This window comes from Grampus griseus, assembly GCF_964374135.1.
Source record: "Grampus griseus genome assembly, chromosome: X".
NCBI classification, from domain to species: domain Eukaryota; kingdom Metazoa; phylum Chordata; class Mammalia; order Artiodactyla; family Delphinidae; genus Grampus; species Grampus griseus.
Genome location: NC_138999.1, coordinates 17,209,468 through 17,221,789, shown reverse-complemented (window position 1 = coordinate 17,221,789; position 12,322 = coordinate 17,209,468).

Sequence of the window (12,322 nt, the reverse complement as noted above, 5' to 3'; positions counted from 1 at the left end):
ACAGACCTGTTTTTCTCTCTTCCCTTCCACTCAAGTAAGAGAACAGGCTAATAATAAACCAAAGTTCTAGAACTTGAATTTGAACTGAAAATACCTCCGAATAAAACCTGTTTCTTCCACCCTGCAAATGGGAGACGCGATCAGCCAGAGCAGGGAACTGGCGTATTTTCTGTGAAAGTCCGCCCTCTGGTGATGAATTTCGGTAACGACTGGCTCTCGGGAGAAGTAAACAAAATTACCATACCAAAAAGAATTTTTTATGGGGGGGCGTTGGGGAGGGAGAAGATCTATAGAGAACTCATTAATGTTCAACTTTATAGTCCTAAGTTAGCGGTTATGGAGGACCCACTGAGAGCTGTGTTAGTTCTCATGGAGGTTTGCACAAGGGAAATTCAAAACACTTCTTCTGTTACTTGGGGAGCTCTCCAAATACCTTGTTGCTGGGCATATTTATAGAAAAGAGAAAATAAAGCAACTCGGAAGGGGCAGCGGTGTAAACATTTTGGCTGTTTACATTAAACCCTCACCAAAATAGTCGGAAGCAGTGTGAGGTCGCTTCAATTTGGAAAGATGGACAAGGATGCCAGAGCAAATAGAAATTCTTTTTTTTTAAATGTTTTGGCTAAAAACGAATGAAGTTTTTTTTAACACAGTACAATAAGCTATGCCTTCAGTGGCAAATCCTCCACTGATGACTCTTGTCCTTCTGCTCTTTTTGCCTCCTTGTAAAAGCCCTGCGAGCTGCTGCATATCTTAAGTATTTAGATTGAAAGGGCAGTGAGAGAAAGCCAACTCCTTTATTAGGCATTCCACTCAGCCATACTCCATTCCTTGGTTCCTGCTTACGTGTGATAAGGAACGAATTCCAGTGATCTACGGTTAGCTGCTAGTAGAGAGAGAGTTTTCCCTTATAATTCCCTTCCCTGCTTCTCCTTTTTCACTCTCCTCACCCACCCACGCATAATTCAGACCACCTAAACTACCGCCGTTATTCATCCCAATCATTCCTCACCACACGATGCACAGGCACCCACGTTTATTTCCTTAACGATACTCAGTTTAACCTCTTGGTGCAGGAGAAATACAAAATCAAATCAGCTGTCTGAATCTAGCACTCACGGGGACTGAGCACAAGTTTTGCAGTACCCACTCTTGAGCCAATCAAGCGGGAGCCCATCAGCAAACAGACGACATTACATAAGTCAAGCATGAGGCCAGCGATGAGCTGGGAAGGAAGATCACACTGCCAGAGCTACACCCACGTGCTTGGAGAATCTCCACCAGCCCCTGGTGAGAAGAAACCCAGACGTCTGTAGCTGTGTGTACATTTTGTGCCAGGCAGCAAGCACACGGGTATAGAAGAGACTCTCTCTACATTTGTGTATTCTGAAATTGAAATACTTAGCAGAATTCATGTTGCCCTCAGGGGAATACAGAAACGTGCTTTCCTCCTTTGAAATTCCTTCAACTCTTTATTAAGGAAAACGTTTGTTTCACTACCTGGTCAGCATGTGTTTGGTGACTAGGGAGAACAGAGCGGCTGTTACCCCAGGAGGGTAACCCGAATTCCTTCTTCCTGCTCCTTGCCTGAGCTTTCTCAGTTGGCTGCTCTGTGGGAAGAAAAGAGGGCATCGCGAGAAATTGAATTCCTCTGCGATAACCTGAATCATAGCTGCTCAGGTTCTGGACTCCATTTAAAGAAGTCTAAATCTCAGATGGAGGTTTGATTTGAGAAATGAGCAGGCAAGTAAAACCTCTTTCCACTTGGACAGAGATTGTGATAAGAAAGAGAAGAGTGGAATTGTAGTCATTTTTCATCCACGTGATTTGAGTTGATCCTAAGTAGGTCGTTGCACTTTGCCTCTGCTCTGCGTTCGGCTGATTCTCATTCAATTATGGGCAGATGACAGCAATGATTGAGCATTGCTTTTAAGTAGAAATAATATTTTCCTACCAAGATAGCACACATGTGTTCCATATGCGAGAAAACTACCTTCTCTCACTTCTGAGATCAAATTTATATTGTATGGGTGTTCTCTTGTTATAGGTTTAAGATAGCATTGCATTATAGAAAGGAGATCATTAGAATTCTAAGAGGGAGAGCAAAGAGGGAGGAGATGAAGAATGGGAGATGGGAAGGGGGAGAAAAGAGAAGAGAGAGGGGAAAAAAGAAAAGTAGAAAGTGAAAGAGTCCAGGAATATTTGAGGGTATGAGAGAGAGCAAGTCCCACTCTAAGAGAAAGAGAGAGGGTCAATTCATTGCTGCTAATTAGACAAAACTAACAGCTTCTGGGAGCTCATCAGAATCTGAGGCTAGAGATATCCCAACTGTGCACAACCATCTCCGCACTGAGAATCATTACTGGCAATAAAGTGATAATGCTGACAGTGATGTAATAGGAAGTGTCACTGATGTGAGGATGTCATACGTGAGAATCACGTGGAGAAAGAATAGGCTGAGGACCCCTGGAAATAAGCAAGGGAGAAAGAAATGAATCCCTTTACTGCAAATGAAAGACACCAAAAACACATTTGAAGATGAGCTAGAGAAATTCTCAGAGGAAAGTAAACCCAGTAATTAAGTCATTGAATACCTACGATACCCCCATCCCAAACAGTATAGGAAAACAACAATTCCTTGTTAAAAAGTGAAGAGAGGTGTGTCATTCACAGGGACAATTGGTCATTATGTTGCAGTCGCTCTGCAGAGAGCTGGGAGTCTACATCTTTCCCATGATGAGCCTTCAGAGATTCTTGTTATGTAAATGTGGGTGGGTGGCAGATGGCTTTTGGTTCAATGAGGGTGTTTTCAGCATTTTTTGATTAATAATTTCTAATTTCTGCAGCAAAGACTTTCCAAAACCTTAAGTCTGAATTGCGTTCAACATACAAAGTTCTGAACCTCTTTATGAGCTGCCTTTGTTGTAGCTTCCGTTGTTGATGATGATGGTGGTGGTTCTGGTGGTTTTTTGTTGTTGATGATGATGAGGTTGTACAAATAAAGGAGACAAAAGCGGTAGATCTTTGTACACTGCAGCAATTTCTGGTAAGAATTGATTCTTATAAAAGGTTTTGCTTCCATCTAGTGGTTACTGTGTAGAACTGTCTTATTCTGACAAGCTAAATTCATTGAACTAGATTTTTAAATGCCCCTACACTGTGCTGAAAGCTAGTGATTAAAATACTAATGCTACTGTTTTAAATATACTGCTAATAATCACATTACCCTGCCATTGATACATTCCTAGTATACTGGAGGAATCAGCTACTTTAATTGCTGTAAATTAAACCAAGAACAATAATAATAGTCAGTATTTATGTGATGCCTACTAAATACATGCCAGACATCGGTCTAAGTGTTTTACATGTTTTAACTCACCTGATGTTCTCAATAACTCTATGGGGTACTATTTTTAGCTTCATTTTACAGAAGAGGAAGCTGAGGCTTAGAGGGTTTATATAACTCCCCTAGAGTCACACAAGTAAATCCTGGAGCCAGGCTTTGAACCAGGCCAACTGGCTGGAGCCTGTTCTCTTACCATCATATATTCAAATGACAAGTACAATAGAAGGAATATGTAGTAACTATAGGAAATGAGTCATGGCAAGGATTTGGAGTAGGGGAGAGATCTAAAATATATGTAGGGAGTAGAATTAATAGGACTTGGTGGACAATTGGATGGGGAGGAGAGGAGGAAGGAAGGTGGTAGAGTTTCTGACTAAGCAAAACGGGAGATGGTAATAATCAAGATAGTGCATTTTGAAGTAGGCATAAATGGGAGGAGAATGGGTGAAGGTCAGACTCTCATTTCTTGTTTAGAGGCTTAGAAGTGATGAGAAGTAAACATATTTCAATGAAAAATATGAACATTAGGAAAAGATCTCTGCATGATTAGGAAAACTATTCCATCATATTGTGAATCATTGACTTGAGGAAGACATATGGGAATACACTAATCTAATAGGACTTTGTAACACCTTTGACATTTCTGAAGTGGAAAAGATCTATCATGAGCTATACCTATAACTAAATGTTCAAATGTTTTACTATAGAGTATACCAAAAGTACTTAATGTGGGGCCCCATATGATATGTTCTCATGGAATTTTTCACAGAGCTTTATTAAAGGTGGAGGGACCTTGGAATTCATGTATTCCAACCTCCTCATTTTGCAAATATAGGAAGTTAGTTATATCAAGGGAAATTAATATTTTTGAGCACCTACATTATAATAAAGCTCTGAGGCAGTCATTCTGTGAGATTAAAAGAAGTGTAATACAGGGCTTCCCTGGTGGCGCAGTGGTTGAGGGTCTGCCTGCCGATGCAGGGGACACGGGTTCGTGCCCCAGTCCGGGAAGATCCCACATGCCGTGGAGCGGCTGGGCCCGTGAGCCATGGCCGCTGACCCTGTGCGTCCAGAGCCTGTGCTCCACAACGGGAGAGGCCACAACAGTGAGAGGCCCGCGTACTGCAAAAAAAAAAAAAAAAAGAAGAAGTGTAATACAGAGATCTAGTTCTCAAGAAGTTTACACTTTAGTTGGAGAGGTAACAATATAGCGTACAAAATAGTTGATCTTCTGATCTGCTCAGAATCCATTCCCATCTTTTGGTCACAGCACCCTGTATTTCTTTGGGGAAACCGTTCCTCCTCCACTCTCAGTGATTTATCTGGTGCTGACGCCACCCCTGGTTCCAGGTGATACGACTTAGCCAATAAAAGTAGTAGCCTATTTCCATGGTGATGACAATTGATCTAGGGATGGGCTCATTGCATAGCCCAGTCCATAAAAGCAAATGAGCATCGGACCAGGAGTTTTTTTTTAATACTTTTAAGAAAAAGTGCCCTCTTTCCACTGAGGTTGCCAAGCTGATAAGAGGTCAGTCTAGAGCTGCTGGAGGCAACCATGTGAAGAGAGTGTCCTGAGAATGATGCTGCCAGTGGAAGGTAGACCAAGAGAAGAAAAGACTTTGAAAGCTGATGGCAATGTCTCAGCCTCTAAATCGAACTGCCCTAGAACTTTCCAGATTCAGCATCCTCTTTACCATGGCTTCTCCATTCCTGAGCTCTTTATTTTAATCATCCACATGGTTAACAGAATTTCCTCACTGAGAAGTTATGTTCCTTGCTTCTCTCATGTCTGCCTGTTGCCTTTTTAATTGAATGATCCGTTAGCTGAGTATAATACTCTTGAGTCCCATTTTCTTTCCCACCTAACTTTGCAGATATTATCCCATTGCTTTCTGACATTAAATGTAGCTTAAGACTGCCAGATGAAATACAGGATGCCCAGTTAAATTTGAATTTCAGATGAACAATGAATGTTTTTAGTATAAGTCTGTTCCAAATGTTACATCTAAATTTTAAAATTGAACTGAGCATCCTATATTTTTCTTTGCTGCATTGGGTGACCTTAATGAAGCTGTGGAAAAGTTGAGTCTTCCACCTCCTTACCTCATAGATGACTTGCTTTTTTTTTTTAATTACCTGCACGCCGAAATTTCTTTTTTAAACTTGAAGTTCAATATTGAATATCGTTTGTTTTCTCTTTTTTCCCTGGTACAAAGGATACTCTTTTGATATTAATATTTCCTTTTACCTGCATTTCAGGAACACAGTTGTCTAGTATGTTAGATTACCTGTCTGTTTTCCATATCTATCTTTCCTATTTATCTTTTTGCTTCTGCATATACGTACTGAGACTATCTCAAATATTTTCCCATGCCTATTTTCAACCCTAAAATATTCTTCTCCTTGCTGTCTCAGATTAATTTTTAGAAGTGTAATGGTAAACAAATTTCTTAACCTCTGCAATCTCACTTTCCTCACTCTGTTGTTTTATCATCTCATCTGCTACTACTTGTTTATTGAATTTATATTCTTACAAAGTCTTTTATAATTTGTAGTACAGAAATTATGAGTATAAGAATAAATCTTATTCTTCCAGATTCTAGAAGGGGGCCTTCTGTCTTTTATTTATTCATTCATTCATTTATTACTGTTCCTTTGTTTAAAACTACCTTCCTTATATTATTGATTTATCTGTCTATCTCTCCAGACATTTATTTAGCTGTAATATGGTTCCATGGTTTCCCCGATATTTTATTTCATCTTGCTAATGCCAAATGTGAGTAGCTTTGTGCAAATCTGTCTGCTCGGAAATTGTATGGGTAAATTTTAATTGATACCTTTCCCACTTTATACAGGGTGAGTCTGTCCTTTTCCCTGTTGGAGGGCTGGATATTACATTCTTTTGTATAGGTGTAAGCCATGCAAAGAAGGCAAGGGAGATAATTCACCGGAACTGAGTTCACCCCTTGCTAGGGAATCTGAAATCCGCTTTTTCCTCTGAGGCCTTATTAAATTTCCAGTGCTAGAATCCATTTTACCATCATGTTTGAAAGGAATTGAGAGTTAACAAAGCCTTCTATACTTTGGGGAATTAATTTAAGGAGATAACATAAAGGCTTTTTTTTTTTTTTTTTTGTAGAAGAAGCGTTATAAACTGCTTAACACCATCCTCAGCCTGGCACAACTACAAGTTTCATGGAATTTGTTACTCTTTCATTCAGATTTCAACCTGAAATCTTTTGAAATGTACCTCTGTGTGGAGAGAGGGAAGGCAAGGGGAAGAGTGACTTTAAGACCCCTCCGTTTTAAGGAGGTATGCACAGTGCATGCTCATTGGAGGGCAGCTGGGCAAGCTGGAGTGTTGTGTGTCAAAAGGACCACAATATCAATATAGCAGACATTATGTGTCTGCTTTGTTTTAAAAACAAATTAATTTTATGTGATTATTACAGCATTTCATATATGGCTTTAGGGATAGGCCCTAACATTCATTATCAACCTTTATCTCTCTCTACTTCTCTACACAAACTTTCCATTTCAGCCAAAGTGGCCAACTCACTGTGACCTAAACAAGTTTTTAATTTAGTCTCTGCAATTTGGCTTCTGTCATGCCACTCCTCTGAAATACCTTCTTTTACACATTCTTACACAGTCTTTAAGATTCAGCTAAAAGTCCACCTCCTTCACAATGCATCCTCTGATTGTGCCAGTCTAAAGTGATTGCTCTCACACTCCCAGAATGTGTTACTTTCTGAGTAAATTCTTCAGCTCTATCTTCCATTTCACTAGTTCACCCTTTAGCTCTGTCTAATCTGTGGTTTAATCTATCCACCAAGTTTGTATTTTAATGACTAAATTTTTCATTTCAAAGCAAATCAGTTGGTTATTTTTCAAGCCTGCCTGGTCTTTTTGGTAGTGCCTTGATATTTATCATATTTTTTTCCTAGAGAATAGGTTTAGTCATAGTTTATAGTACATATTTAATAAGCTCATCATCTAAAGGACTTGAGGGCCTAATCTAACTGTTGGTTGTGTTAGCTACCAATGTATCTTAATTTTTTTTTCTTTTTGGATGGTGAGCTCATGTTTAGTGTGGCTTTATCTGCAGGAATCTTTTGTGGTCTGGGTTGAGGGTGTGACTGACTCTCCAGACAAGATTGGTGTTTACTTCTACAAGGGGAATCACTGGATGGGGACTACTTTTTATGTTCATTTCATGGGGTGGGGTATACTGGACCATAAAGGGAGTATATATTTGAGCCAGAAATACAACTGAGTGCAAAACTTAGGTTCCAACTTTTCAGGTGGGGGACCTGAACAGGGTGATTGTCTTGCTGGCAGTGGGTAGATTTTGCTTCTGTTCTACCTTTTCACTATGACATAGCCCTTTGGAGGTTATAGCTTTAGGCAGTCATTCTGCTTTGCTCTGGACTGACATGTAGGTGCTTGTCCTCATTTGGCAGTTCTAACCTAATCTTCTTGGTTACAGAAACGAGCAAAACCCACCATTCGAAAACCCTGAACAGCAGGAGCTTTAACTCCCCCCCTCTTACAACTTTCCTTTTTCAGTTTTCCTCTCAATTTTTGGTTTTTGAGGGGAATTCCCTTAGTTTCCTCGTATCTCAGCTTTATGTTAAAAAGGATGTTTATTATGTTTCATCAATTATTTCTTGGTGTTTTGTGTTGGAATGGTTAATATTACCTTATACACCACATTATAAGAAATGGAAGTTTACAATTGATTCAATAATTAATCATAGAGAGGCTTCTGACAGATCTCCTATTGTTGTCTTGACCTATTATTTAAATCTTAAGAAATTTTTCACATAGTTTCTCTTCAAATAAATTACCCCTCCAAAAAAAATGAAGCCAGGAATTGTATCTCACAGTCCTTTTTGTTTATGATAGTGTTTTGCCTAGCATGGCTCCAGGTTGATTGACAGACAATAAATTGGTTGAAAATATTTGGTTGAGCACAACTGGTCAAAGAAACAAATTGATTGAAAATTAAACTGAATATTCCAAGTTTGCTTTTTTCAAATATTGATAATTTGATACACCATTAATAATTAAAGAAATATTTATAAAATAGAGATAGAATGTTGAACAAGACAGATATGGTGTTTCCCCTTACAGAGATTACAGCACAGGGTAGGTTTATGGTTCTTTAAATGTTTTAAAGCATATGTATCCATTTCTTCTCCAGAAGTTTGAGTCTTCACACACACACTACTTTTTTGGTTTTTTATTTATAATTCATTCTCATCCACTTATTCCTGCTATGCTGGTTTGCAAATGCTGTAAGAAATTGTTACATTTGCTTCTATCTCTAAATGAATAGTCTATAAGCAAATTAGTATATGAATTAACACTTACAATATTCAGTTCATGTTTTTATAATTTCTGTGCAACCTAGAATAATTGCACAAATTTTAAACAGTCATAAAAGTAATTTTGTCTACCTTCTCATTAGCCTTTTCATCCTTTTAATTTTCAACCATCACAGACTTAATTTACTTAACATGTTTTTACTATCTTTGCATAAACATTTATTTTTTAAAGTTTTCTTAGCTGTATATGACATTTTGTGGCCAGTATTCATACAGTGTTTGCTGTCGGGACTGAAGCTGTAGTACAAAGCATGTGCAACCACAATGTGAATGCAAGGACAAGCTTGAGGTTGCTTACGCTGCTGGCCTGCAGGCAGATCGATCTGATGTTTGCCTTGCCGCTAGACAGGAGACAGGAATCTCTTACTGGATTTTAAGAAAGATAGAAAAACTATATCTAAACATTGGTCCTCATATGATTTTCATGGACTTTGGGTCATCATTAATCAATGTAGCTAGTTATAGTTTGAGGTCAATGAAAAATAAACCTCAGTTTTCTTTGATGGAAGGCCACTTTTCCAGCTGATAGCTGATACCTCTACACACAGGCTTTCAAAGAATTAGAAATTTTAAAAATAAATGGAGTGAAAATTACTCTAATTCTGAAAAAAATGAACAAAAATGCTTAAAGGCACATAAAAGGTTGCAAAAATCATCCCAGATTGCTCAAAAATGTTCAATAAGTAAAAATCAATCATTGGGAATAATTATTTCAACAATTTGCATTCAACAAAATGGTCTGGGACTCCCTGATAATAACAGCTAGCATTTATGAGCTGCGACAATATTGCCCATCCCACATACTCTTTTTAAGATGGGCCTTTGACACTCCTTTCAGAGAGAGGTAGGGAATCCATGTTCCCTTCCCTTGAATCTGGGCAGGCTTGTTACTATGGCAGAAGTGATGCTGTGTGACCTCTGAGGCTAAGTCATAAATGGTGATACAGCTTCTACCTGATTCTCTGGAGTTGCTCATCCTGTGAGGAAACCCAGACTAGCTTACTCAGAGAGACCACATGGAGAGGCCCTGTGTAGCTGTTCTAGCTGATAGCCTGGATGAGTTCCCACCAAAGCCAGCAGTAACCACCAGACACGTAAGTGAAGATGGCCTGAAATGATTCCAGACTCTAGTTGTGGAGTCAGTCCCAACCTTTGAGTGTTCCAGCTGAGGCCCCAGACATTGTGGTACCATTTCTGCTGTGCCCATCTGAATTCCAGATCCACAGAACCCACAAGCATCATAAGATAGTTGTTTTATAACACTATGTTTGGGGTGGTTTGTTGTGCATTGGTAGATAACCAGAACATAGCCTCCCTCACATATGGCTCAAAAGGATGATGAAGAGAAATCCTCTCACAATAGAGTTTCAAGCAGCACATCCCTTTGCCTACCTTGTGTGGAAAGGGAGATAGCCTGAGGTCAGCAGCTACACGAATTCCTTGGCACTGGCTAAAGATCTGAGTAATTGAACATGACCTAAAAGAAACAAAATTGGAAGATTGGTGACAAGGATTGGGAAAAGGCTATATGGATGAATGTCTCTGAGTGGACTAAGAGACTGAGACTATTTCTATCCCATGTGAATGATCACCAGAAAGCCCCCACGGCCTTGCTTACCCATTGTTGTCAGCTAGACTTCATTCCCAGCCCAGAGCTTGCTCAGAGGGCCCAAGATGGTCTGGATGGAGCCTATGCATGGGGATGAGAACAAGCCTGTTCTCTCCTTGACAAGGCTAAATGCCCTATTTTCCAGAAATCTTCTTTTGCGGCCCACAAATCTTGCTTCTTTTTTAAGGAATTGATTGTTCTCTGAAGAGAAGAAGAAACTCTCCTAATTATATTTAGTTTGAACCAGCTGAAATTGCTATTTTTCTAAGTTAAATGGTTGAATATTAGCAATGTCATATGGTTTAACCCAATATTCAAGAGATTACTTTTTTGAGGATGGGCGAGTAGAGTACCCAAAAAAGACCAAATAAAAGCGCAACTTATTGGTCTTTGTGCATACTGCCCAAGATCAATTCAAGAGCTATATCAGTGGAGTAGTTAGCTTATGTCTTTATTCCATGATATAATCTTCTTAGTTATATAAAAATGCTGACTGTAATGTCAGTCAAACAATCCCTCGTGAAAGCTTAGTAATGTAGGAGGATTGAGAAAAATGAAGGGAGAAGGAGGGTAAAATGACTGGTAGAATTAAAAGGGAATCAACTTCTGCCATCATAAAAGACACACCTGACTGCTTTACTAAATTTGAAGAAGATGAAGTACAGAAGCGCTTACCTGTCTGAGTCATGGGTAAGCTGGAAGACAGTAATTGCAATACTCTTTATTTCTTTCCTGAAATTTGTCTCCGAAGATAATGGCAAGTTTATTAGAAGAAGATAACATTTCTTCCAGAAGAAGTCATCTGGAAATAAAGGAAAGCATGAAATGTCTCGAGCACAACATGCTTTGCTATGTCTTGCCCAAGAAAAGCCTTTAGAATGTGCCAAGCAATATCTCACTTCAATATGCCAAGCACCAAGCAAAATGCACTTAGGGAAAATATACTCAGTGGAGGACACACAGTCACACCACATCATCTTCATTTCTCCTTCTCATTCACCCACAACATGCAAATTCAAAATTCAAATAGTATTTGTTGGCAGCTGTCCTAGACTCTGGGGGAACATCAGTGAACACAACATACAGAGTGGGAGCTCCTCGGGAACTGGCTTTGTGGAATTGGGGGCGGGAGCTAGGTAACAAAATCCTGACTGTAATACATAAGTCAATTAATAACATGGGTTAAAAGGTCATGAGAGCTATGCAGAAAGAAAAGAACACAAGAGCGAGAGAAAGGGTTTCAGGAGTGCAGGACCTCAGCAGCAGAGGGCAGCTTGCAATTTTAAATGAGGTGGTCAGGCTGGAGCTCATGGAAAAGGTGAGATTTGAGCAAAGATGTGAAGAAAGTGAGAGTTAGCCAAGTGGATCTGGGACAAGAGCATTCCAGGTAAGAGGAATAACTAGTACACGGGCCCTGAGGCAAGGGGACATTTCTTGTGTGTTCTTTGAACAGTAGGGAGGCCTGTAGGGCTGGAGTGGAGAGAGCAAGGAGAATAGGACAGGCGATCCGAGGACCGGCAGCATCGGCTTCACCTGCGGGTTGGTTAGAAATGCAGAATCTCAGGCCCCACCCCAGACCTACTGTGTCATAGTCTGCATTTTAGCAAGATCCCCGGGTAATTCATATGCACATGAAAACTTGAGAGGTGCTGATGAAAACTTGAGAGGTGCTGATGTCAAGTCTTAAAGGCCCTTGTTAGCACCTGGATTTTGACTATGAGGGAGATGCAGTCATTGCAGTTTTGAGCACAGTAGCCCCGAGCTCTGCCTTATGTTCAAAAGGATCCCTGTGGCCTGTGTGTTGGAAAGCGCCTGCAGGATAGAAGCAGAGGGAGCAGTCAGGAGGAGATTACTGTGATCTAGGGATAAGATGACATGACCGGGTGGGGACCAGCACGTAGGAGGCAGGGGTGGTGAGCCCCTAGCAAACTGCCTGATCCTGCCCCCTCCCCAGCCCGTCTCCTCCTCTCCAGC